This window comes from Pelodiscus sinensis, chromosome 2 (assembly GCF_049634645.1).
Source record: "Pelodiscus sinensis isolate JC-2024 chromosome 2, ASM4963464v1, whole genome shotgun sequence".
Classification (NCBI taxonomy): domain Eukaryota; kingdom Metazoa; phylum Chordata; order Testudines; family Trionychidae; genus Pelodiscus; species Pelodiscus sinensis.
Window position 1 is genome coordinate 156,242,098 of NC_134712.1, and position 24,965 is coordinate 156,267,062.

Here is a 24,965-nt window from a genome sequence, read left to right on the forward strand (position 1 = left end):
AGTGCACGCCATACTCCGGACAACACTGAGGGACAGCTGCCCTCAACCTCACCCCTTCTGGGAGCATAGAGCCGGATGCCCCCACACCTTGCCCAGGGGCTTTGCAGGCTGTCAGCTTTTCTTGATACAGATTGAAATAATGAAGAAACAAAGAGTTTGTGGTGTATGTACCTGACTGACATGTATGTAGCCTGTTATCTTTTAATAGATGGAATCAGAAATACTCACTATTGCAGTGTTTCTTAAACTTTTTTTATGAGGAACACCAAGGATATTTTTTGAGGGGGAAAAAAAAGTCGGGGGGTGGGGAGTTATTGAGGAAGGGGAAAATTGGTCACCTGCCCCTTTAAGGGTGGCCATTTTGACTAGTGTTATTCTCCGTGGCACACCTCCAACTTCCTCGCGGCACACTGGTGTGCTGCAGAACACAGTTTAAGAAACACTGCACTATGGCCTGGTCCCTGTTGTATTAACTAGAAGCTAATGAAGAGTATCCAAAGAATTTGTCTCTTCAAGTTTTTGGAGAAAAAAGAACCTGGCCCTTTCCTTGCACTTGCTGTGGCCATAATATCTAGTATCACAGCAGTTCTCAAACTGTGGGATGGAACCCCAAAGTGTGTCGTGACCCAATTTAATGGGGTTGCCAGGGCCAGTGCTAGACTTGCTGGAGCGTGAGGCAGAAACCCAAGCTCCACCGCCCAGAGCCAAAGCTGAAGCACGAGATCTTCAGTCCAGGGTGGTTGGGTTGAGGTTACATTCCCCGTGCCCAGAGATGACACCCATGGGCTTTCACTTTGACTAGCTTACCCACCAGGGTGGTGGAGCTGTGGGTTTACCCCATGCACTTGGGTGGAGTCAAGCTTTGTTACCCCTTGCTGGAATCATGTAATAATTTTTGTTGTCAGAAGAGGTCACAGTCCAATGAAGTTTGAAAACCACTGTGGTATGGCATTAAGCTTACAGTTCCTAAAATAATTGTTGGCAGATTTGCTACAAAATGCAAGGAAAAGAGGAAGCTGCAGTAAAAAAAAAAAAACAAAAAAAAACAAGTAGTCAGTTCTGTGTTTTTCCTAAGCTAATTTCTTGGAAGGACACAGATTATTTTTAATTATTTCATCATTTAAATGATCTATCTCACTGAGACTCTTTCTGTGGAAAAGCAAATCCTGTCTTAAAGGCTTTGCTTTGGATGTGACAGTCAGACTAGCAAAGCTCCCTTCAACTGACCCAGTACTTCTAAACTCCTGTTCTCACAGAAAAGATTTGTCAACACCAGTTTAAAAACTATTTTAGAAAAAATTCCCAGAGAACAGACTGTGGATTTTAATCCAGATTCTATAACAAGTAAAAATGTAGTGAGCACATAGCAAATGCAAAAGCATTGACATGGTTTGGGGACAGCCTTTTCTTTCTGTCTGTCTTTCCTGCACTGAAATTGAATCAGATCCATTCTAAGGTTTGTATGGTCTCGGCTTGATACAGGACCTCACTCTGTGTTACTAAGAAGATTTGTGCTGGCTCTAATACATTTCACAAATCCCAGCCCAAGATAGCAATGTGCTGTATTTTCCCAAATTGGGAACAAAAGGTGAGGATTTTTTGTTTTTCCCCTGGAGGCTGATCTCATGTTTCATTACTCAGGGCCCTCTTTGAATAGGGCTTGCAAACTAATTTAAACCAGATCCTTTGCTGTATGTTTGGTTGGAGGGAACTCATTTTTCTTTAACCAAAGGGAAGCCTGGAACAAGCATCTCAAGTGATAAAACTACATCAGATAATTTCTTCACATACATTCTATGGCATATTCTTCACAATCAAAGGTAAGTGAAAGAAAACCTAGTTCCTAGAAGGGCAAGATAACTTTTCTGATGAGTCTCTTTTCCACAGCTGCAATCCAGCTGAAATTCCAACCGCAGAACCTGCCAGAAAGACAACCAAGGAAATCAGTAAACCTGGATTTAATACAGATACATACACATTTCAGAACTTGGCATCTGGACCTGCTTGGGTTGAAGAACAGATTTTTAAACAAAGTAAATGAGGCAAATAAAGTGTATTATACAACTGGATCATTTTAATACACTCTATGCCAGTGGGATATTTCTCATCTCAAACTGTTGCAAAGGGATGTTGTTCACACTTTAGGGCTTGGACCGATGCTTGTGTGGAACAGCCATTCTGTGAAGATATTGGGTACAGCTGCGGAGATGAACGAGGGGTACCCTCCATTTTGGAAAGCAGGGCCCTGGGTTGCAAGGACAGATGGTGAGTGGCAGGCTTCAGAGAGCAGCAGACTGGTTTCTGTTGTGTCAGTTATCTAATTGTTAATGGATTATATAGTTGTTATGTACATGCTCTCATTGTTTTAATGAAAAGAGAAAATGTGCCTATTGCAGCCAATGAGAGCCTTTCTAAAGACTCCAGTGGGCCCTGGATCAGGCCTTTAAATATCTGCTGAGATCTACCATACCTGTGGCCCTTCACTAGTGGAGAGGGAAGGGTTCCTCTCTGTAGGATCATATTTGTTCTGGTGAGGGAACTGCAGAAGGGGAGAAGTAAGCAGGAAATTCCTTAAGCATCACCTCACTGAGATTTCTTGGCTTGCTTCCTTTAAGGAGCTTGGAGAGTCTTTGGGGAGTGCGGCACTAGAGTATACAGACCAATGCTTGAAAATCCTACCAAGCTGTAACCTTCACAGGGAAGCTGTGCTCCATCCAAGCTGATACCCAGCCAGGCTTCAGATAAAAGTTATTGTTGTTCCTGTTTTTAAATACTTGGATTGCATTCAGCCACCAGAGAGAGTGGGTCATATAAGAACTGAAGGAGAGATTAGATTAGCTGGTCAGCCCCTCCGCACAAAGCTTCCTGGCACCATGGCTCCTTCTCCAGCCCCTTTTGTGCCTACACTTTGTTCGTATGATGTCATGGAGAGGAACAATGTGGCTGCGTCTAGACTGGCAAGATTTTGCAGAAATACTTTTAACAGAAAAGTTTTTCCATTAAAAGTATTTCTGCAAAAGCACGTCTAGATAGGTCCCGGAGTTATCGCTATAACGATGCGCTTTGCGCAAAAGCGCGTCTACATTGGCGGGACGCTTTTGCACAAAAGCAGAAGCCCAGAACCATTTTGAAGAGGGCAAAAGGGCAGCAGCCCTTTCCAGGGGCGGGGGCTGGAGCTCCTTTGAGACACGTGCTTAAAGGGATCTCCCCAGACAGCCGTTTCTCTCCTGCTGCGAGCTATAGGACCTCTTGCAGGGACTGAGCCATAACAGTTTTGGTGGTTGCCCTCTGCCTTTTTGGACACCACTGCCTTTTGTCTCTTAGTGCCTTTGCCTGGTTTTTTTTCATCTCCCTTGTTTTTTCTGCCATGGAGCCAGGGGTGGCCATGTGCCTGCTCTGGCCTTTGTGGCCATTTTGGAATGCCTGCAGCTGGTGCTCCAGGCTGCTGCCCTCCTGCTCCAGGACCTCACCAGGGAGCCCATGGATGGAGAGGCCACTGTGGAGAATGGACACCAGTACGGACTGGTGGGGCCAGCTGGTCCTGGGGCAATGGGATGACCAGCAATGGCTCCGGAACTTCCGCAAGCAAAAACGGACATTCCTGGAGCTGTGTGCCTGGCTCACCCCCATGCTCCAGAGAACCACCACCCAGCCCATTTCATGAACAGGAAGGGGTACTGCTCAATCGTACTCCAGGCCCTCGTGGACCACCGTGGCCACTTCCTGGACATCTATGCAGGCTGCTCCAGCCGCTTGAAAGCCCGCTTCCGGTGTTTGCTCACCCATCTCGAGATGGGTGAGAGGAATGCCACGGAGGTAGTGGCCACGTGCTGCATGCTCCACAATCTTGTGGAGCGGAGGGGGGAGGCCTTTCTCCCCACTTGGATGGCAGCCGAGGGCCAGGCCTACGAACAGCCCCACACAAGTGCCATCCGCCAGGCGCACCAGGATGGGGTGCGCATCTGGGAGGCCTTGACGGACATGTTCTCCCAGGTCCCATAGTAGGGTCACCTCGGTCTCCCTTTACAACTCCCTCCCATCCCCTACCTTTCCCCTCCCCTCTCCTCTCTTCCCTTCCCCTTATGTCCCAATAAACACCAAACACAGTTTTTTCTTGAACACAAAAACTTGTCTTTTATTATTTGTAATGGGGAGAAGGGAGACCTTGAACTGGGAGGGGGAGAAGACTTTCAACTGGGAGGAGGAAGAGCTGCTCCTGTGGGGTCAGACCTGCACATGACGGGCAGGCCGCGTCAGGGCAGGCTGCATGGAGAGGTGGGCAGGAGGGGCAAGAGCAGGAGGGACAGGAGCAGGGACAGAAGCGGGAGCAGGAGGGGAAGGAGCAGGGGCAGGGGCAGGAGCAGGAGGGGCCTCTTCCCCACCGCTTTTGTGCAAAATCTTGCCAGTCTAGACGCACCCTGTAGGTTTTACGAGGGTTTGCTATCATGTGCTTTCTCACTGGGATTTATTCTGATGGCTGAAGGAGACATAGAGACATAGCTGCGCTGAACAGAAGGTCTTTCAAACCCCCTGGAGTCTTGACTGCAGAATGGAGGTTTTGGGGAACTGGGAAGGAATAAGGTATTCCCATAGAACTCCTCTGTAAGTTCTGAGGTCTTCTCATTCTTTCTTAAACCACCTCCCCTCTGCAGTTCCTCTTTGTGGTGCAGAATGGAGAGATTTATGGGGCCCAAAATTGTACAACATATAGGGATTTTTTAGGATGAAGGCCACAAATGCATTAATGTTATGGTTAATGCAGCTAGCTAACAGAAGAAGCAGTATAGGGAATGGGAAAAAACATGGTTCTCCAGCTTGTGGCATTTGTTCTGTTGTTTAAACAAGGCTGCATCTGGAAAATGACAAATGTGCCTGCAGTTATATTAAAGGATTTTTTCCCCAGCTTGGGAAAAATGAAAAGGTTGATACCATCAGGTTACTGCATAATCTATCTGAGCACATGGGAACGTCAAAATTGCTCTTTAATCTCAGCATGTTTCATTATCTATCAGCATGTTTCACTGTTCTTCAATCATTTCAAGAGAGAAGATGACAAAATACAAAAATACCAACAAGAAAACCCCTGTTGTTTGTAGCTAAATAACTGTAATGTTTTTTTCCCCTCCATATTACACTTAAAACTTTTGGGATGTTGCTGCTTCCAAAGGCCACTGCTGTTCTGTGAGGCAATTGTCGTAGCATGTGTTACAAAGCGTATGCAGTCATAAAAACTTTACATTTGGTCTTTTTTGTTTAGTTGTTTTCCCTTAGTCATTCAGTGTGGAAACATCTGATCATTCTTGTTGTCCTGGAAAACATAAGCCCCACTACAGTAGGTAGAAAAGACATTTCCTGATTTTTAATTCTTCACAATATTTGTCTTATATCAAATGGAGCTGCTGTTAGCCAAGCAACTGGTGGATGTTTGACCGTTAGGGCATGTCTTCACTAGGAAATAATTTCTAAATAAGTCAAATTGAAATAATAACTCTCGAAATAACAAAATCAAAATAGTGTGTCCCCCAATATGGGGGAGCATCAAATTTAGTCAAGTATTTCAAAATAGCACATCCACAGTGATTGCACCACCAGGATCAGAGAGGTGGTCATACCCAACTGCGTCCTGGATGACACAGCCTGCGCTTTGCTCCCCAGGCTCATAAGCCCCACACAGCCTGGACACCACCAAGGAGCACTTCAACGTCAGGCTGAGCAGGAGCCGTATGGTGGTGGAGCATGTGTTCAGCCTCTTAAGGGAAGGTTCTGGAGTCTCCTCACCCACCTGGACCTCAGTGAGCACAACATTCCCTTCTGGATGGCAGCCCACTGTGTGCTCCACAACCTCTGGGTGGGAGCAGAGGCTGAACAGCTGGCAAAGGCGTACAAGCAGCTGGACACCAGTGGCATTCAGCGAGCACATGTAGGGCTGTGCTTATCTGAGAGACCTTGAAGGAGCGTTTCAGCCAAGGCCAGCTGTGAGACTCTCCCCTGTGCCTCTCCACAAGCAGCCCCTGCATTCTCTCTATGTGCCTTTCGTCCCCCACCTCTTCCTTCCCTCGCAGAGCAAATAAAAACGCTTTTTTCATTGGGGGATGTACAGTAAGGAAGGGACTGGGGAAAGAACCTGGAATGGGGAAGGAGGATGATGGGGAAAGGAGCTCAGGGATGGAACTGGGAGTTGGTGCCTGCTGTTTTCAGCCCGGAAGGCTTCACCTGCCCTCGAGGTCTCACTGCCCCATGTTTGGGGGCCCTGGTGGCCCCGGGGGATAGTTAGGAGGGGAAGCTATAGGAGTAGGGCAGGGAAGTAGCTGGTGGCCCACTCCCTGCACGAGGCCATGCACAAAGTGAGAGAGGAACACACGGCCTCATGCTGGCACACCAGCTGGTCCCAGGTGGCCTTCCGCTGCTCCTGGTCAGTGGCCCACTCCTAGTGCTCCTCTTCCAGCCCCCAAACAAGGGACTGCAGGCAGGCCATCAGCTCCCTCATTAGGTCTTTCCGGGTGCATTTCCTCCTGCGAATCCCAGTCATGCAGATGGCATGGGAGGTCGTGGACATGCCACGCTCGCAGATGGCCCAGCTATGAAGACTAGTTACAAGGGCAGCCATCACAGGAGACATTGTGCATGAAGCCTAGCCCCAATCTCTGAGACGACACTGAAAGCATCAGTTCAGGCGATGGTATGTGCTGCAAACAAGGCCATCTGTGGCCTAGACAGAGGGCACTTTCCTGCAAGGGCACAGACGTCCCAGGAGAGCATCGCTATGCCCGTGGCCTGGGGACAAGCAGGCATGGGAAGGTGCCGGCCAGGCCAGAAACCTGCAGGTGGGAGGGCAGGGATAGGGCAGGTCAGCTTCCTTCTGTGTCCTACACACACCAAGTCTGGCACTGGCAGCATCCCACAGAGAGAGAACATCTATCCCTGCCCACTGGAAGCATCGCCCACATGCACAGGCTGCTGTGCGGCCCCCTAGGCTGAGAGAGGAGCACTCAGCCCTTTCCCTTGTGTGTGGAGAAAGTTATAGAACTCACCTGAAGTACCTTCCCTGGGTTCCTCCGAAGCCTGGGAGACATCCTAGGAAAGGGAAACTGGCTCAAGGGTGAGGAACAGGTCCTGGCTGGTGGGTATCACCTGACTGGCCTCCTCCTCTTCATCGTCGGCATCCCCACCATCGTGGAGGCTGACACTGGGCATGTCTTGGCCGGATTCAACAATGATGGGAGGGAGAGGTGACCCACCCCCTTCCCAGGATGGCACTGAGCTGTTCATAGTAGCAACAGATGTGTGGTGCCACCCCAGAACATCCACTATGCTCCCTCGCCTTGTAGTAGGCCTGCTGCAGCTCTTTTAGCTTCCTCCGGACATGGTCAAAGGCCTGGGTGTGGCCTTTGTCGGCCAGGCTCGCGGCCATCTGGCTGTATAGGTCGGCATTCCTTTTCCCGGTGAGGAAATCCTGGAGGTTGGTCTCCTTGCCCCCGACCTCGATGAGGTCCAGGATCTCCGCACCAGTCCAGGCCAGAGCTCTCCTGCATCCTTGGCCAGCGGCAGCTGAGGGTGCTGCAGGAGTGCTGGCAGCTGTGGGAGGCTCTGAGGGAGTGATGGGATCTGCCACGGCTCTGTCGGCTCCTGGTCGATGGCACGGGGCTTGCCAAGCTGGCCATGTGCCACAAGCCCTTCCCTTGCAGCCTGCTGTTTTAAGCTCTGCAGAAGAAGGGGAGCAGTGGAGCTGGCAGGTGTGGCCAGAGTGGCCACAAGTGCAGCTGTGAGAGACCTCTGGAGGCCAATTATTTTGAATTAGCAGCAGCGGATCATCCACACTAACGCTATTTCAAAATAACAATTTATTGCGCGAGGAAAGCAGAAGTACAGATTTCAAAATAACTAGCCCATTATATCAAAATAATATATCAGTGAAGGCTGTGACTAACCTGTACATTTCCTAGTGTAGTTATACTGATGTAAAGGTGCCAGATACTTGAACAGCTTATTCCACTTCTAGGACAGGAATGGCTATACCACTGTAAATAAGCCTCAGTATAATTACTACAAGGCTACCTGGGAGTACCCAGGGTAGTGAAACATCTCACTATCTTCTGCCCTTAGCTTGAGGAAGTCTTCTCTGTGTCTGCCAGGGAGCAGTACCCCAACTCCACTGACCACAACCAAAGAAAGCAGTCCCTTGTAGGCCTCTGGAGACCCTGCTTTCTCTCCCCAGGGCAGCGATAAGCATGTTACAACCCACAAGTGCTCCCAGAAGCTCCCTAGAGTGTCCACTGGACACTCACAGCATTCACAGATTCACTGATTCCAAAGCTTGCTAGTTATGTCCCAGCTTACCAGTTATACCTCAGATCACGGCTACATTTAACACGCAGCACTTCAATAAACAAGTAAATGTTTCACAAAATAGAGACTTCACTGATAGCCCATAGAAGCAACAAATGGCTACAAATAAAATATAATCATACCACACACACAGAGACATAGTGGAAACAAATGGTTACATAACAATACAATCATAACAAAGCCTAAACTTAATTAAAAAGATACTCTCATGTCTAATAAAATACTGCTCACCAGCACTTTCCAGACAGGCAGGCTGCAAACTCTTTTTCATGAGACAAGCAAACTCTTAGCATGTTTCCTTGGTGAAGGATAAAATCTTCTCCCCATTCCTCTTTTTGAATGCACTTATGGACTAGTGTCTCTTCCCCCAGAAGGTTCCTTTTTCAGAGTCTTATCTTAGGTTCCTTTGTCTTTATAAATTTTCAAACCTGGGCCTGGCTAATTCTCAAGCCCACACCAGACAGTGGCCTATGTCTGTGGATGTTCCTTGTTTTATATGCTGGGGAAGTCAGCCTTGAGGCTTCCCTAAGCTCAGGTGACAAGCTTTGCTTAACTGTTTTGGAACCTAGTATTTTACATTTTACATAACCTCTTAAACCATGGATGGACAATAAGCCAGTGTTAGCTCCTGGCGGGCTGCTGCCACTTTATTTACCTGCTTGCAGCTCCCATTGGTCATAGATCACTGTTTTGGCAAATGAGAGGTACAGGAAGCAGGGTGGAATGGGACACCGCTTCCCGCAGCTCCCATTGGTCAAAAATTGTGAACCACAGTCAATGGGAGCTAGAAGCAGCTGTACCTGTCGACTTCCCAGTAAATAAAGTGTTGTTAGCCTGCCGGGGCTAACCCTGGCAAACCACATCTGGCCTGCAGACTGCTTATTGCCCACCTCTCTTAAACTATTTCCCGTACAAACACCTTTCAACAATGATGATGACCAGTGGGTGACTGACTCTTAGTAGGAACCTGCATGCTACCTGTTAGGCTACATCTACCCTGCAGGGTTTTTGCGCAAGAAGCCTTTTGCGAAAGAAGCCTTCTTTCACACCTCCAAGTGCATCACTTTTGCAATGTGTTTTTGCACAAGAGAGCATCCACACTGCATGGATGCTCTTGTGCAAGAAAGCTCTGATGGCCATTTAAAGAATGGCCATCAGAGCACCTGTGCTTTTTCTGATAGGCTCTTTTGGCACAAGAAACCCCTGTGGAGCATCCACACGTGCCTTTTTGCGCAAGGGCTGTAGCGCAAAACAGAGTTATGCCTCGTAGAAGGAGGTATACCTACACCACAAAAAGCCCTCTGTTCTGTCGATTGACTGTAGATTTTCTTGCGCAAAAACGTGCTTGAGGTGTGGACGCTCAGTAGGGTTTTGTGCAAAACCAACTGGTTTTGCAGAAAAACCTGGTAGTATAGACGTAGCCTAGTGAATTATTATAAATAAACCTACCCAGCAGATCTCTATAAACCTCTATGCTGCTCCTATGGATTCTGCCAGTTGGCACCAACTAGTTCCTGGGTCACAAATATATCCACACTGTTTTAGCTATGTAGTTAAAGGACAATCTTATGCATAGAAAAAAAAGCATCATGGTGAATACTACATACTGTGCCAAGACTTCGCTGAAGTCAGTGGGACTATCTGAGCCGTAAAGTATTAACTTAAACAACAACAAATAGTCTAGCAGCATCTTAAAGATTAACAAAATATGTAGATGGTATCATGACATTTTGTGGGTACAACCACTCTTCAGATGAATGGAGTATTAAAAGCCCAGTTCCAAAATAAATAGGGGATGGGGGGGGGAGAGAAAAAATAGTGAAAGAGTGTTCATGTTACAAGAGCTGATAGAGAAGGTGCAAATTGTTCTTAAGTTGTTTAGTTGGTTAAGTCATTGGGATGTGGAAGGTAGTGTGCTAGCCAGGTAATGTCTTTATTCATGCCTTTGTGATAGCTCCCAAACTTGTAAATGAAGTTAATTTCCAATGCTTCCATATATGTTTGGCTTGTGGGATTGGCCTGAAACAACACAGTGACTTTGAGATCCATTCATGAGTCCCCGGGTAGGTTAAAGTGTTCTCCAACAGGTTTCTGTGTGTTGTCTTTTGGATATCTAATTTGTGTCTGTTAATTCTTTCCCATAGACACTGTCCAGTTTGGCCGATATACATGGCAGTGGAACATTGCTGGCATTTGATGGCATAGATCACATTAGTGGATGTGCAGTTAAACGAGCCCCTGATGTAGTGGCTAATGTGGTTGGGTCCAGTGATGAAATTGCTTGTGTAGATGTGTGGACAGAGTTGGCACTGGGGCGGATTGCAGGGGTGGGTTCCTGGATGATTATGATGGAGGTATGCTGCATGGTAAAGTACTGTTCAACATGAATTAGATTGGCAGACTGTGGCTCAAAATAAAAGGCATTGGTTGGTTTGGTTGGGATTTTTATATAATCTGATCCCTGGCAATGGGTTTTTAATGGTACTGAGATTAAAACAGACAGACCTAGATTGAAATGGATTCTCCAATATATTATAATGAGCAAGTGCTATTTTTCATAGATCTAAATCTACATCAGCTTATTTTTTACTATAAAAATAAAGAGGCTGTGATGGAACATTGTCTCTTAATCAACGTCTTCTGCTCTGAAACATCTTTCCTTTGCCTCAACATTTATTTTCTACAAATGCCTCCAGTTTGCCTTAGCAGTTCTGTAACAGCAGGAAACAATTACCTTGTATGAATATTCTGTTCTGTTGACATTGTCTCTTACATTGATGATAGGATAACGACAAAGGAAAAATATAATTTTAATAATAATGATACTCAGCATGTACACAAAGCTTTCCATCTTGAAATGCTTTCCAAACACTAATTAGATTTAAATTGATGCCGAGAGAGAGAAAGAAAGAGAGAGAGAGAAAATATTTATGGGTATTCTGTCTCTTTTTATATGTTCTGTATATAAAGTTAATGAGGAGAATAGACAGGATTCACGAAACGGATAGATGCAGCAGGAAAATGGGAATATTGTGCATAGCAGTGGTTGGAAAATAGTCACACAACTGCTGTTAGGACTTATATATGGTAAGAAAAGGAAGGATATTGTCTGCTGACCTTTAGTTACACTCAAAATGGAATCAGTCTCTAGGTTTTTGAGTTAAAATGGGGTAACAAGCTTTAAAAAAAAGGTCCAAATGGATTTTAGACACATACCTTTGACAGCATCATCTTTTGCTATTCTTTGATGATGAATCATCTCCTGAAGAACATAGTTTAATCAATACAGCATCCAGATTCCTATCCCACATCCCTTCCAGTTGTATAAAAATGTATATCTTTTGTCTCTTTAACTTTAGTCATTCTAAGGTCATTTTGGCACTCAGAAGAGGGATGAATTCATCTCCTCTTCTAATGGCTATTGTGGGAAAATCACAATCTCAGAACAGAAGCATGATTTTTATGAGTCATGTCTTGTGCAGACATGAGTCTATTATTCAGCCACAAAGTGACATGGCCCTTGAGGCTGAACTACCAAGGTGAAGGTCACTAGACTGCTAAGAGCCAGGTTGCCATTATAGGCAGTTTTAATTGACAAATACAGGGCAATTACATCTCTGGTATAACCCCACTAAATGTAATGGAGTTTGCACCCCAGTTGAGTATAGTTCAGTGTTGCTAAATCAGCTCTACATATTCAGTGATCATTTATACATGTGAAATGTGCCATAATCCTGCTCTTCCAAGATCAGAGGCTTAAAGGAACCTTTTTTTCCTGTGGCAGCACATTAAAAGAACTAATAACATTTTATTTCTCTCACATATCAAAATTCAAGGCAATCATTCACTCATTCCACATCATAAATAATGCATGCGGCCAAGCAAACACAAAAGACCCGTACTTCTGTCTGCTTTGCCTCCATATTTCATTTCAAGATAAAAAGTGCAGGCTGATATTTTAATCATTATGTTCCGGCACGGCATTTCATCTCATTTTTATAAGGTAATGGGCGGGCAATGTGGCAAGGGAAAAGAAGCACTGAAGATGCTGTATGTTTAACAAATGTAACTAATTCATATCAGAGGCAGGTCAGTCACGGAGACTAAAAAATTTTGGAAGGTTTTTTTCAGGGATTGCTAAAGCAGTAATTCCAACCCACAGGGATGTGTACTTGTGCTGGTTCTTCCTCCTGTGAGACTCGCATGTTAGACTCACTTGAAATTTGACAATGGTTAGGCTGCTATTGTGCAGAGACCACTGCCTGTCATGCTTTTTGATGGAGTGTCCACCTCGGGTAAGACTTGGAAGGGTTAAGGTGACGAACTGAGCCAATTAACTCGAGAGCTGCACCTGGAGGAGAAGCCAAGCAGCAGGCATTGATTAAATGAGGCTCAGCTGAACAGAACATGAAGGGAAAGCTTGTGTAAAGCCTAGTAGCTGTGTTTTGAAGAGGTAGTCTACAGTTATTCCCTTGGAGAAGGGAGCTGTGTTTGAGACAACAGGGGTAAGTCACTTATTCCCTGGGAGGAGGGTGTTGTGAGGCTAGCAATCCCAGGGAAATGAGGAGAGACAGATGGTAAGGAAAGGGCTCAGGATAACGTTGCATGGTTCAATAAAGAACAGATCTTGGCTGCTGACTAGACAGTTCTTGAGCTGGATCCTGGAGTCCTGGCTTCTCCTGCCAGCTTCTGTGGGAGTTGAACTATAGGGCAGTGAATGGGAGATCTGCCTGAGACATAGAGAGGGGAAATACTATGAAACCCCCAAAAGGGGCAAACTTGTACAGCGACCAGGGCCCGGTCACAATGATGGAGTCAAAGATAGAGAGAATGGCAACAGAGCATTCAGTGAGAAGTAGGAGAAGGCTTTATTTCTGGGAAGAATTCCCTAGAGACCAGATGGAGACCTCTCCGCCGGTCATCCTGCTGGCCACTCTTGCCGTGCCTCTCCACCTCACCAGCCACTTGTTCGCCAGTCAGCTGTCTCCTGCTACCTGCCTCTCTACTGTGTTGTTTGCACATCCGTCTCTTAGTCATAGTCAGCTCTTTGCAGGCTGGACAGGAACACTGACCAGTCTCAAGTGACTTTATCTCTCAGTGATTTTTGTTCTTAAGAGGTAGAGCAGAAACACAGACCTACTATAATTGCTTTCAACTGTGACTGAGCATTTAACATAAAGAAGCTCCTACTTACTTTCAAAGTGCTCTGGCATTCAAGCCTCTGGCTTAATCATGTCCTTTCAATGAAGGGTGGCACCCCCCCCCCCCCATTTGGCATAGATTAAGCACAGTTCTGCTCCACTGTAGTCCTACAATAAGGAAACAACATTGAAACAACATTTCACTACCCCTGCATTCAGTACTAAAGTGATTTGTAACCCAATAGCATCCCAAGTTTGCTCACTTTGAGCAACACTGTTCTATCTGCTAGATATCCAGGAAGAGTAGGTGTGTTCATGTAAATAGTTTACTCCTAAAATGTCTCTTTCCTCCCCACTCCCAGCTAGCTGCTAGGGGAATTCATTCAGAGCCTGCTTGCATCTAAACTCTGACTTTAGCTGCAGCAGGATGAGGCCTCAGTCAGGGTATGTCTACACTACCCCCCTAGTTCGAACTAGGGGGGGTAATGTAGTCATACGGAGTTGCAAATGAAGCCCGGGATTTGAATTTCCCGGGCTTCATTTGCAACTCCGTATGACTACATTACCCCCCCTAGTTTGAACTAGGGGGGTAGTGTAGACATACCCTCAGGGAGTTGTTTCAGAGGTGGATGTTCACAAATTTAGCTGGCAAAATGCACTACCCTCTGTCATTTTGGTATTATCATTTGGCCAAAAGACAAGCTCTCATATCAATCCATAAATAAGCCTACAGAAGTCAGGCCTAAGGCTGTGTTAGAAAAAATGTGCCAGCGCATCAGGCTAAGCCCCGAAGTTCTCTTAAACAGGATTAAGGGGTGCATTTCTGTCTTAATCCATAGTGCTTCTGCAGTGGCCTGACCAGTTCTGAGGATGGTCAGTCTGATGCTACTGTGGGCACAGAGTGTCTGCAGAGCTGCATGGTCAGAACCTACAGAATTGCTAAGTTAGCAAAGGGTATGTGGAAATTAACTTGCCTGCTCCTTATGTCCTAAACTGGCCCACCATGGATTCTTTCCAGCTCCTCAGTGGAGCTTTAGGGCTGCAGACAGCCACACAGAGCTGTTTTTTTCTGAATCATCTTGCACAATGCCATTCTTCCTGTCAAGTAGTAGGTGTAACGGCATTGTGCAAGAGGGTTTTTCTTGCGCAAGGAGGGGCAGTGTAGACGTTCCTTCTTGCGCAAGATCCTCTTCTGAAAAAAATGGTGGCTCATTAGGTATGCAAATGAGGCTAGGCAATATTCCACGCTTAGCCTCATTTGCATATTACTCGCGGAAGAAGCCGTGAATGTAGACATAGCCACACAGTTTTATCCTTGAAACTTAAACAAACAAACAATGGGGTGTCTGGTATCTAAATTAACCACAGTGATGAGAGAATGAAAAGTCTCACCCTCACGCGCCTTTCCCACCGATGAGAGGAAGCAAGGGATGTGCCCCCAGAAGAGGTCAAGCAGAGGAGATCTGTTGTGGATGTGGGGAGGAGACAGGCTTGTGGTCCTGCCCTGACCAAGCTAAATGAAAGGGACATGCTTTTGTCCTGTTCTGAAGATGTGAGCTAAAGCCTACCCAGTCCTCTGCCAGTCAAATATAACACTAGGTATGGGAGTCAGTTGAGGGAAGAGGAGTTGTTTAGGGGCAGAGGAATGGGAGACCTCCACAAGTTCACCTAAGGGCTCTGTTGGTTCACGCTTCGGGATGCTTACCTGAAACCCCAACCGTCAGAGGTCTGGATCATTAAAACCCATCGCCAAATATTATCTGACATTCTCCAGGACACAGACGCAGCCTTCGTTGTCTGGGAGCCTGCTGCCTGCAAAACCCAAGTGATTGAAGTGCTGTGGAGAGAAACATTTTAAAAATGCTGGCAACTGTGTCCACTCTCACATGCTTCCCTTCCCAGCACATAACATTCCACAGCTTCCCCTCTGGCCTGTAAATGTCACTCGAGCATTGGTAAATATCCCCCTTGTCAGCTAGACCTTGAATCTCAATTACCCTCCCAGCCTGACCTCATCCCTGCTTTCCAGAACTGTTGCCTAACCCCTTCCTTCTTGAGCCAACCATTGACTAAGAAGCCAGGTTTTCCTTGCAAGCTTCCTTCCCGCTTTGGTTGCTGGTCAAGAACAGCAGGGGAATCGGTCATTTGCCAGGACAACACTGACTCCCCGGCCTTTCTTCAGAATGACTGGTCCTGGCTTTCTTCCTCCTAAGATGGTTGGTTTTGCCAGCTACCTGTGTGGCCCAGGGTTTCTGGAGATGTTTTCTGATGCTTGAGTGAATTGGAATGTGGGGTTTGGGGGTGGCCAACACAGTATTTCATACTGGGAGCATTGGTTGGGGGTCTGGGCAGCATAGGAGACACTGCAGGTTTTGTTTGGCTTTTTATTCCCCCTCTCGCAACAAATGGCAACAACCAAGTTTTACCTTTCTAGAAAAATTCTCCCATCATTGGTTTTGATATAAGCCAAGATGACTCTCAAAAGAAAACCATCAAAGTGGTGTTTCCCCTTCAGAGATATCAGATCAATGCAGTGTATTCTCAAGTGCACATGTCTGGGGCCTCTTTGGCAACTCAGGTTCCAGCCTTGGGCTGCAAATGAGCTGCTTTTGGCATAGCTCAGAAAGAGGGTTGATCAATGATGGCTTTAAGCCACGTTTACATTCAACATCCTGGGGCCAGCTAGGAACTGGGCTAGTCCTGGGAGTAAGTGCTCCCTACTGCATATGGTCATGAGGGTAGTTTTAGCATCTGACAACCAATGGGGAATAGCGATGTCCTGTTCATATTTATTTTCATCTGAACACAGCTCCAGGGGTTCGCATGGGCGCTTGAATCAACCCAGCGATTCCTCCTGCACTAGTTGGATCTCCACACACACACACTTCTCCTGATGGACTGTATATAGTTGCTTTGTGCCATAGAGCAGGTGCAGTGGACTCCAAAATGTGTCTCGCCAATCTCTAGAAGGCTTGTCAAAAAGCACTGAGCATTGTTCTTTTGTAAATAAACTGTACATAAATTGCTATTGTTATTCCCCGTCCCCTGATCACATGTTTGTCATTAGACCTGTACCAGCTTTGCAATGGCATCCTGGCACCAGCTACACTCAGAAGGGGCACCAGGGCCTGACCTGCTTGCTTAACTTGCACTCCACCCTGAGGCTCTGCCCCTGCTCAGCTTCTTCCCTTCCCAAAGTTCCCCACACTCCACTCACTCTTCTCTGTCTCCCCCCAACCTGCTCACTCCTCTCCATCCCATCCCATCCCAGAGTGAGTTGCAGCTGCAGCTGGGGCCTCAGAGTTTGAGGGTGGGGTCACAGTCCAGGTGCTGAGGCCCACAAAGGCTAATCCACCTCCGCATGAGACTGTGAGCTCCTCACAGCAGAGACCACCCCATTTAAGTGTTTGGAAAGAGCCTCACCTATACTGAGAATGAAGAATAAGGCTGGAAAGACTCCGGTTCATTTTTCTCTTCAGCTGCAGTGAGTTCCACAGCAGAGGACCTGCCACTAAGATCACTCTGTCCCCATAAAGTTTAAACCATTAGCCTCAATGTTCCCATCAGAACCAACTGATGGAGTAACACATTAACAAGAGGTGGTCTCATTGCCTTCTGTGCCTTCGCCCTGTGATACTCAGACTCACAGGCTGCAAATGGCTGTCTCATGTGTCTTCTAAAATCTCAGAGGGGTAGCCATGTTAGTCTGTAAACTTAAAAACAAAGAGTGGTCCTGTGGCACCTGAGAGACTAACACAAATATAGAGATCATGAGCTTTCATGGATAAAATCCACTTCACCAGATGAACTGGAGTGAAAATAACAGAAACCAAAATATATAGATATAGATACCAGGAGAAGAAGTACCTCTAGCTTTCTATAGCACGTGATATTAAAACAGTTGTGTGATTTAACTATTAACCAATTTCAGTTATTAACAAATCAGGATGCTTTTATCAATCAATTGCAGTTGATAAAATACTTGGTCAGCCATTTTGCTGTGAGAATATGAATAATATATATAAAATGAATAAATGAAACAGTGAATGCACACGACTGTGCCTCTTGAACACAGTTAATTGGTAATGTGGCTTCTCAAACACTGAGGTCTGAGTAGCACTGCCTTAGTCCCTTTTCACCTAGGAAGCCAGGTGTTGGGATTCTGAATGAGCTTGAAACGGACTAGAAAGCCATTATGTGACATGCTCTTGTTGATTTGCAATTGCATGCTGACTAACTGGGGGCTTTTAAGTGCCTTCTGGATTGGATCAAAAATTAGCCCAGCCTCAGAAACTGTGATATCTGAAGTTGAAGCTTAATTTTAAAAAAAAATAGCGTTGTGCCCCTTTTTTATTTTTTTAAATGTTTGAAAAAGGCTTGACAGATTTAGTTTACTTTTTAAAAATTGTGTGGTAGGGAGGAGTTTTCTCAAGCCTTTATCAAAGGAGCAGTGGGTGATGACATTTTAACAAGCTATTTTCCCCATTGTTTGAGTCAAATAGATATAAACAAAATAAATCTGAATAAGGAACTGTTCCTATCCCTATTTCATCAGGCTTTACTTGCCTGATGGTTTCTGTAATAATATTAAGTGTCCCAGCTCTCCAGTGGTCCAGAGTGAGATTTTTCAAAAGTGTTCACTCTGAAATTTATTTCGGTTGGAGTAAAATTAAACCTGCATTGGGCACACTTGAAAATCCCAGTTAGAGTCATTCAAAATAGAGAAGACCTGAATTGCTAAGGTAAAACAAGTACAAAAAAATTGTTTGAGGAGGTTGGGGGGCAGGAAGTGGTAGTGACGCTCCTTCACATTTTGTTTATAGATCTTAAAGAAGCAAACCTGGGCACAAATCTATTTTTGATTTGTAAGTCACCTTTAAATATACTGGTTTAGACAGCATTCTTATCTGATTAGGCAGAAACAAAGTCCTGAGAGAAGGAGAAAGGATACATCATTTTCTAAAAGAACAGTCTCTGCTCTTTTCTGTAGAATTAGTACCAGGCTATATGCCTTTGGACATGATAAACTTTGTGACCTCCTCAGGGGGATTAAATACATTTTGCTTTGTTTTTTTCCCCCTCATTGTTCTAAGTGATATGAAGCTTGGCTGGGAATATTACGGCATTGAATGCCTTAGTTTTTGAGAGACTTTGCTTCACAGACATGGTGCCTTTCCCTTTCTTGCTGTTATTAACTTGTTGCTACTACCTGGGAAAAGATTGTTCTTACATTCATTATAGAACATTTATTTTGGCTCTCTGGATAGTCAGATGGGCCCCCAGTAACCATTATAGTTCACTGAGCTAGCTGCACAGCATGCAGGAGAGCAACCCAAAGATCATGAGGTAGTACTTATCACTAAAGCCCTATGATTTCAGCATCGCTCATTGGCCAGGTAGGGCACATGCTAACGTGGGATTTTTCTCCCAGAAAGACAGGCAGATATTCACTTACAGGAGAGGGTGTGCATCAGATTGACACTGGGTCCGAAGGGGTTAACCTGGCCCAGCTGGCCGAGAAGACCCCATCCCCTCAGCCCTGCCAGAGGCTGGGTGTAAAAGCCTCTGAAGTTGCTCAGTCAGGGATGATTCTGGGGTAGGACTGCTTAGCCTCTCCAGGACCTGTCAGATGCAGCTATAAATGGAAGTAAACACATCTTTAGATATTCAGTAATTTGGCTGTTTTGCAAGGGAAAGATAAATGGCCCTATACACAAAGAGCTGGCCGGTTTAGATTATGGAGAAGGGACCAGTACAGCCTGGTATGTTATTTCTAGCCTCCTTTGTCCACAGCATCCACTTCCTTGTGCTGTGACATAAATATTGACCTTCTGGCCTGAAGAGGATTCACAGCCAAAGCCAGTAGCACACCCTCCATCCTTACCCAGATGGTCTCCCCGGGTACGTCTAAACTACATGGCTCCGTCGACGGAGCCATGTAGATTTGTTGTTTTGGCAAAGGCAAATGAAGCCGCGATTTAAATGATCGCGGCTTCATTTACATTTACATGGCTGCCACGCTGAGCCGACAAACAGCTGATCAGCTGTTTGTCCGCTCAGCACGCTAGTCTGGACGCTCCCCTGCCGACATCAAAGCCCTTTGTCAGCAGCCCCGTTATTCCTCGTGGGATGAGGTTTACCGGGACTGCCAACAAAGGGCTTTGATGTCGGCAGGGGAGCGTCCAGACTAGCGCACTGAGCAGACAAACAGCTGATCAGCTGTTTGTTGGCTCAGGGCGGCAGCCATGTAAATTTAAATGAAGCCGTGATCATTTAAATCGCGGCTTCATTTGCCTTTGCCTATGTGTCTAATCTACATGCCTCTGACGACAGAAGCATGTAGTCTAGACACAGCCCCAGAGAGAAGTCAAGACTGAGTTACAGCTGGAGGATCTGGTCTAAAGAAAGAAAAATGAACCTCCCTGAACAATCTGAATCCAACAGACATGCTCAGGAGCCGGGCGGTAAACCAGTTGCACTGCAGTGGGAAAGACTTTGCTTTAGTGCCCCGCCCTGGGCTTTCAGTGATGGGAAGTATATAGGAAGGGCCAGGACAAAACATGTATTTGTCTTAACTGGAAAGCCAGTTTCAGGTGCATTGATGAGCCCTAGTCTTGCAGGGCTGAAAATTGCTCATTGCAGCACAGAGCCTGGTGAGATGGGGAGCTTAAGGAAAGAACACGTGAGTCAAACATTTTGCCAGGCCCCTGGGCAAAGTATGGGAGAGCTCAGCACCACACCCCTGGAAGTGGCGGGGCCAGGGCAGCTGGCCTTTGGCGTCACCCAGACTATGTCTCCCCTCCTCCCATATGTTGTCTGGAGCATGCCACTTGTGGCTCTGCAAGGTGCCACACAGGACTCCTGCAGCAATTTAAAGGGCCCTGGGCTCCAGGTGCTGGAAGCCCCGGGCCCTCTGAATCACCGGGCTCTGGGGTAGCTGCCCCCTTTGCTTGGCATACAGCAGCAGCTCAATGGGCTGCTGTACACATACACCAGCATTAACCCTTCTATTGTCTTCTGAACACCAAGCTGCAAACCATACTATCAGAGCATCAGCATGGGAACTAGGAGTGCAGGGGGTGCTGCAGCACCCATGGAGCTCCTGAATGCTGCCCTGCACATGGAGGGCTCTGCTGCCATCCCTGCGCCTGGGTCCCAGCTGCTTTGCTCCTTGCTTCAGCTGGGGTAGGGGATGGTCAGGAGTAAGGGGGGCGGGGCTAGATTTCAACACCCCAACTCATAGTAACGTTCCCACTCTACTGCATCAGAGACCCTTGTGGGTTTGCAATGGAGACTGGCCAGAGCAAGCCTTTTGCCAAGTCCACTGCTTCGTGATCATGGGAGCACAGCCCAAATTTGGTGACTCTCTTAGGCAGGGTGGGGAACCTTTTATCTAACAGGGGCTGCTGACCCACAGAAAAAAAAACCATCCATCGTTGGCCACACACTCCACTCCAGCATGGAAGCTTGGAGCTTACTCATAGCAGAGACAAAAAACATAGTAATTACAATTGTGTACTGTGTCAAAGGAAAATTACTGGGGGAGAGGGTTAAGAATTGACAAGGTAAGAGAACTATTTCTGCTTGTTTCATTTAAATTAAGATGGTTAAAAGCAGCATTTTTCTTGTACATAGCAAAGTTTCAAACATGAATTCCGTCAATGTTCGGTTGCAAACTTTTGAAAGAACAGCCATAATGTTTTATTTAGAGTTATGAACATTTCAGAGTTACAGAAAACTTCCACAGTAGCATAATGGTTAAAAATTTCAGCAGCTGGCACCTATGTTCTCCCTGGTAAGTATGCAAACACAAATATTTTCTTTTGTGTATGCAATGCCCTATCAGCTGTTAGCTCATGCATGGGCCTAATTTGTATACATAAGGCAGAAGTCTATTTTTAAACATTTGGCCAGATACATGTTTGAGTACAAACTTGCTTTAAATGACTAGAATGTTTAGCAGGAGATTTTTGGTTGTTTTGGTTTTTTTAAAATAACATTTCTGTGTCCCCACAGGCATCTTTATCAGCTTTGCTTGATTATTGTAACATGAATGATGTCAAATAGTTCTGATGACTTTATTCAGCTGGATTCTTCTCAGGAGGTAATGGCTGCACACATCTACTTAGTCCTTGACAGGATAGTTAGCTCAGCATGATCCAGCCTTCATTAGGTGCCTCAAGATAGCAAGAAAGTAGAAGAAAAATAGATCCTTGAGACCAAAGGTACAATATGATTATGGTGGTAAATGATGTCATGGTCAAATCTACACAGCTTCAGAGGATCGCAAATAGAATTTATGGTACTTGACAAAGAGACTCTGCTCTCACACAGACAACTGGGCATCCATCCCAAGACTGTTTAATTTGGCCTGCTAACTACTGTCCATAAATCCACTGCTATTTTTCTGTGGAAGGAATTCCAGAATTTCATTCAAAATGAGAATAAAAGCTTGGGGCTGTGGTTTTACTAGCTGTGTCCTTTATAAAAGTTCCCAACTCCCCCTCTCTCTTTTTCACGGATTTTGGGTAACCAAAGTGTAGCCTGGTGTGGGGCTGTGTGTGTGCTGGGGGGAGGGCAGGGGAACGGGGTTCAAAAAGCTCTCCTCTCCAACAACAGAACTTTGTAAGTTTCTGTGGACCAGCTCCTTTCTCTCCATTGCTCTTTTTTTATAGTTTATGCATAGTACTTATTTAATGTTGGAACACTGACGACAACCTGTACTCTGCAAAGAACAAGACCTTGCCAAATGGAACATACAGTCTAACATAGGAAGACAAGTCACATAATACCACATGATCCAGAAAACATTCAGGGTTCAAAAAAATGGCATAATTTGAACAAAGCTTTCTGTTGCTTGTTGAATTATTCGTTGCAAATCAATTATCCACAGTGTATCCCTAGCTTGTCTGCAAAGTGATCCTGATTTCATCCTGTAGCTTGCTTTGACTATTTGATGTTCTTCATTTCTGGCATGTGATTTCTCCACCAAAGGACATGATCTTGTTTCTATTCCCTTGTTGCAGAGACTGGATGGCTGAAACTTTGTAAAGAGAAGAATAATGAATAGCGACTCATAAAAAGTGAATAACGAATTGTCGTTTGTATGTTAATGACTGGTTGAATGTCTGGTCTGGTATGAAGAGCAGCCATTTGTGTGAACAAAAAGCCTGTCCTAAACTTATATGGTTGTTTGCGAACACTGTTTTTGTCATACCCAGTCATCTACATCTGGAGGCTTCACAGAAGTGTGTTTCAAGGAGCAATTTAAATGGAACTAGGAGGGTTGTTGATATCATAAAGAAGGGAGGCTGTTCCAAGGGTGAGAAACAGTACGTCAAATGAGCCAAACACAAGGGCCTGTATGAGATAATGATGTAAATTCGTGCTTCAGGAATTATTCTATTTCTTTTCTGACAACAGAGATTTGTATAATGTCTGCCCCCTTGAAAATTTCACACTCTGATTCAGGGAAGCTGAGGTTTTGCAAGTTAGAAAGGAGGATAATATATATTGCAATGAGCAGGCTAGTGTGTATGTGTACCACTGCCCTCTGCTTATGGGGAACCAAAATACTCATCTGTGTACCATAGGCCTTATGCTGCTAATGTTAAAGAAGATTTTTACGTGAAGTGTTAGAGTTCAGCACCATTGAAACAGAAGGATTTGAGTTCTTTGTTGCCATAAAGATTTGAATTGCCATGTTATATAGCCTAATTTAACTATAAAGGTCCTAGATGGTCACAGATTTGTTACAGTGTACAGAGAGATGGTCCGCTTACAACAGTAACCATAGAAAAAACAGAGGAACAGGTTCATAATGTTTATTTTTAGCCCCTAAAATGCTTGTTGTCCTATCATAGTGAAAGGCCTGGGTACCTGGGAATGATTTAAATTGTTTCAAGTTCTACCAAGGACATGATGCCATGTGCATTCAGTCTTTTCAATAAACTTAAATTAGTAATAGTTTAAATCTCTGTGAACCTGTTCTTTAGGCCCACCCTGTATATACTCTAGTGCAGGGGTTCCCAACCTGGGGTACATGTAGCTCCAGGGGGTACAAGAAGCTTGTCAAGGGGCTACGGGGAATATTTGGTAAATAACTAGATTATCCTAATTGAAATAATCCAAAAGTAGTAGTGTTAGTGAAAAAAGTTGTGGATTCTAGAGTCTAGAATTTATTTCCTTTCATATTGAATAGGGGGTACAGGAAGGTTTACTAAAAGCCAAGGAGGTATGGAGACCGAAAAAGGTTGGGAAACCCTGCTCTAGTGCATGGGTTCCCAAACTGGGGTGTGTGCCCCCCTGAGGGGCATGAAGAAATTCTGGAGCGGGGGGGCACGAGGTGACCTAACCCTCCTCCCCCCCACAAAGTTTTGCTGCTATTTTTGTTTCTCAGCCCTGGTCAGTTTCTTTTTTTTTTTTTTGCTCAAGTTTTGCTGCTATTGGGGTGGGGGGCCTGTGAGGGTTTATCAAAAAAGGGGTGTGATGCCGAAAAGTTTGAGGACCACTGTTCTAGTGGAAAGCTAAGTTTTCTCCAAATGCAGTGATACAGACAGGTTACTGTAGTCACTCTGGGTCAGCTTTTATTCTGGAAAGGAACAGTTCAAAGCTGGAGAACAGTAGATTTATTCCCTAAGACACCAATAATGACAATTATTGCATGTGGACACATCCTGCACTGAAGATGACCAGGCTTCAGGGATCTGTCTGAATACATCTATTTGCAGGATGTAGCCCTAAATGCCTGGTGAGAGGAGATGAAGATACTCTATTCCCATTGACTCCTTTGGTACTTCCTAAAGGATCAGTGTCTCAAAGAAGATACTCAAAGTCTTGCAGCATGTGTCATGTGTTCACTGGTCTCTCTGGGCCAATAGTGACCAGTATGTCCCATTAGCCAACCAGATAGATATTATATTAGCAAGGCCCAAAAGTGTACTATCTCTATACAACAGAGCTTGAGGGGTTCCTAACTAGACTCAAAGATTTGTAAGTGTAATTGTAGGGTTTTTGGTTTTTTTGACTGAGTCTGATGGTGGGATGCTGTCTGTACTTGATTGTAAAGTAGGCACAGAAAACCAGAAAGAAATATCAGAGGGGTAGCCGTGTTACTCTGAATCTGCAAAAACGATGAGAAGTCCTGTGGCACCTGTGACGGTTCTAGTTCCGGGAGTGAGCCCATGCCCCCCTCTCGGGGTCACAGCCCAGCGAGCCCTCCGTCTATCCCCTGGGTTTACAGTGTTTTAATGGGCGTGAGCTCCCGCCAGCCCCTCCCCCCTCGGGGGGAGGGCGAGGTGGGGCCCTGTGAGCCCGGTGTTCACCGTCCCTCTCCCGGTGGCCTCAGTCCGACCTCCCAAGCTGCGCGGTGGGGCTAGCTCCTGTCTCCCTCATGCGCCTTCCACACCCATTGGGGGTGTACTACGGAGTGAGCTGGGGGGGGTGCTAGGGGGACCCGGGCCCACCTTCTCCACCGGG

General features: G+C 45.7%; 1 long non-coding RNA gene across 1 annotated transcript; it reads left to right on the top strand.

The window, feature by feature from the left end:
* The first annotated feature begins 1,662 nt into the window (after positions 1–1,662).
* LOC112543589 (uncharacterized) lies at positions 1,663–23,319 on the top strand. The gene is made up of 3 exons (XR_003086822.2): positions 1,663–1,820; positions 1,888–2,265; positions 21,504–23,319. It is a non-coding gene; the product is annotated as an uncharacterized LOC112543589 (long non-coding RNA).
* Positions 23,320–24,965: the final 1,646 nt, after the last annotated feature.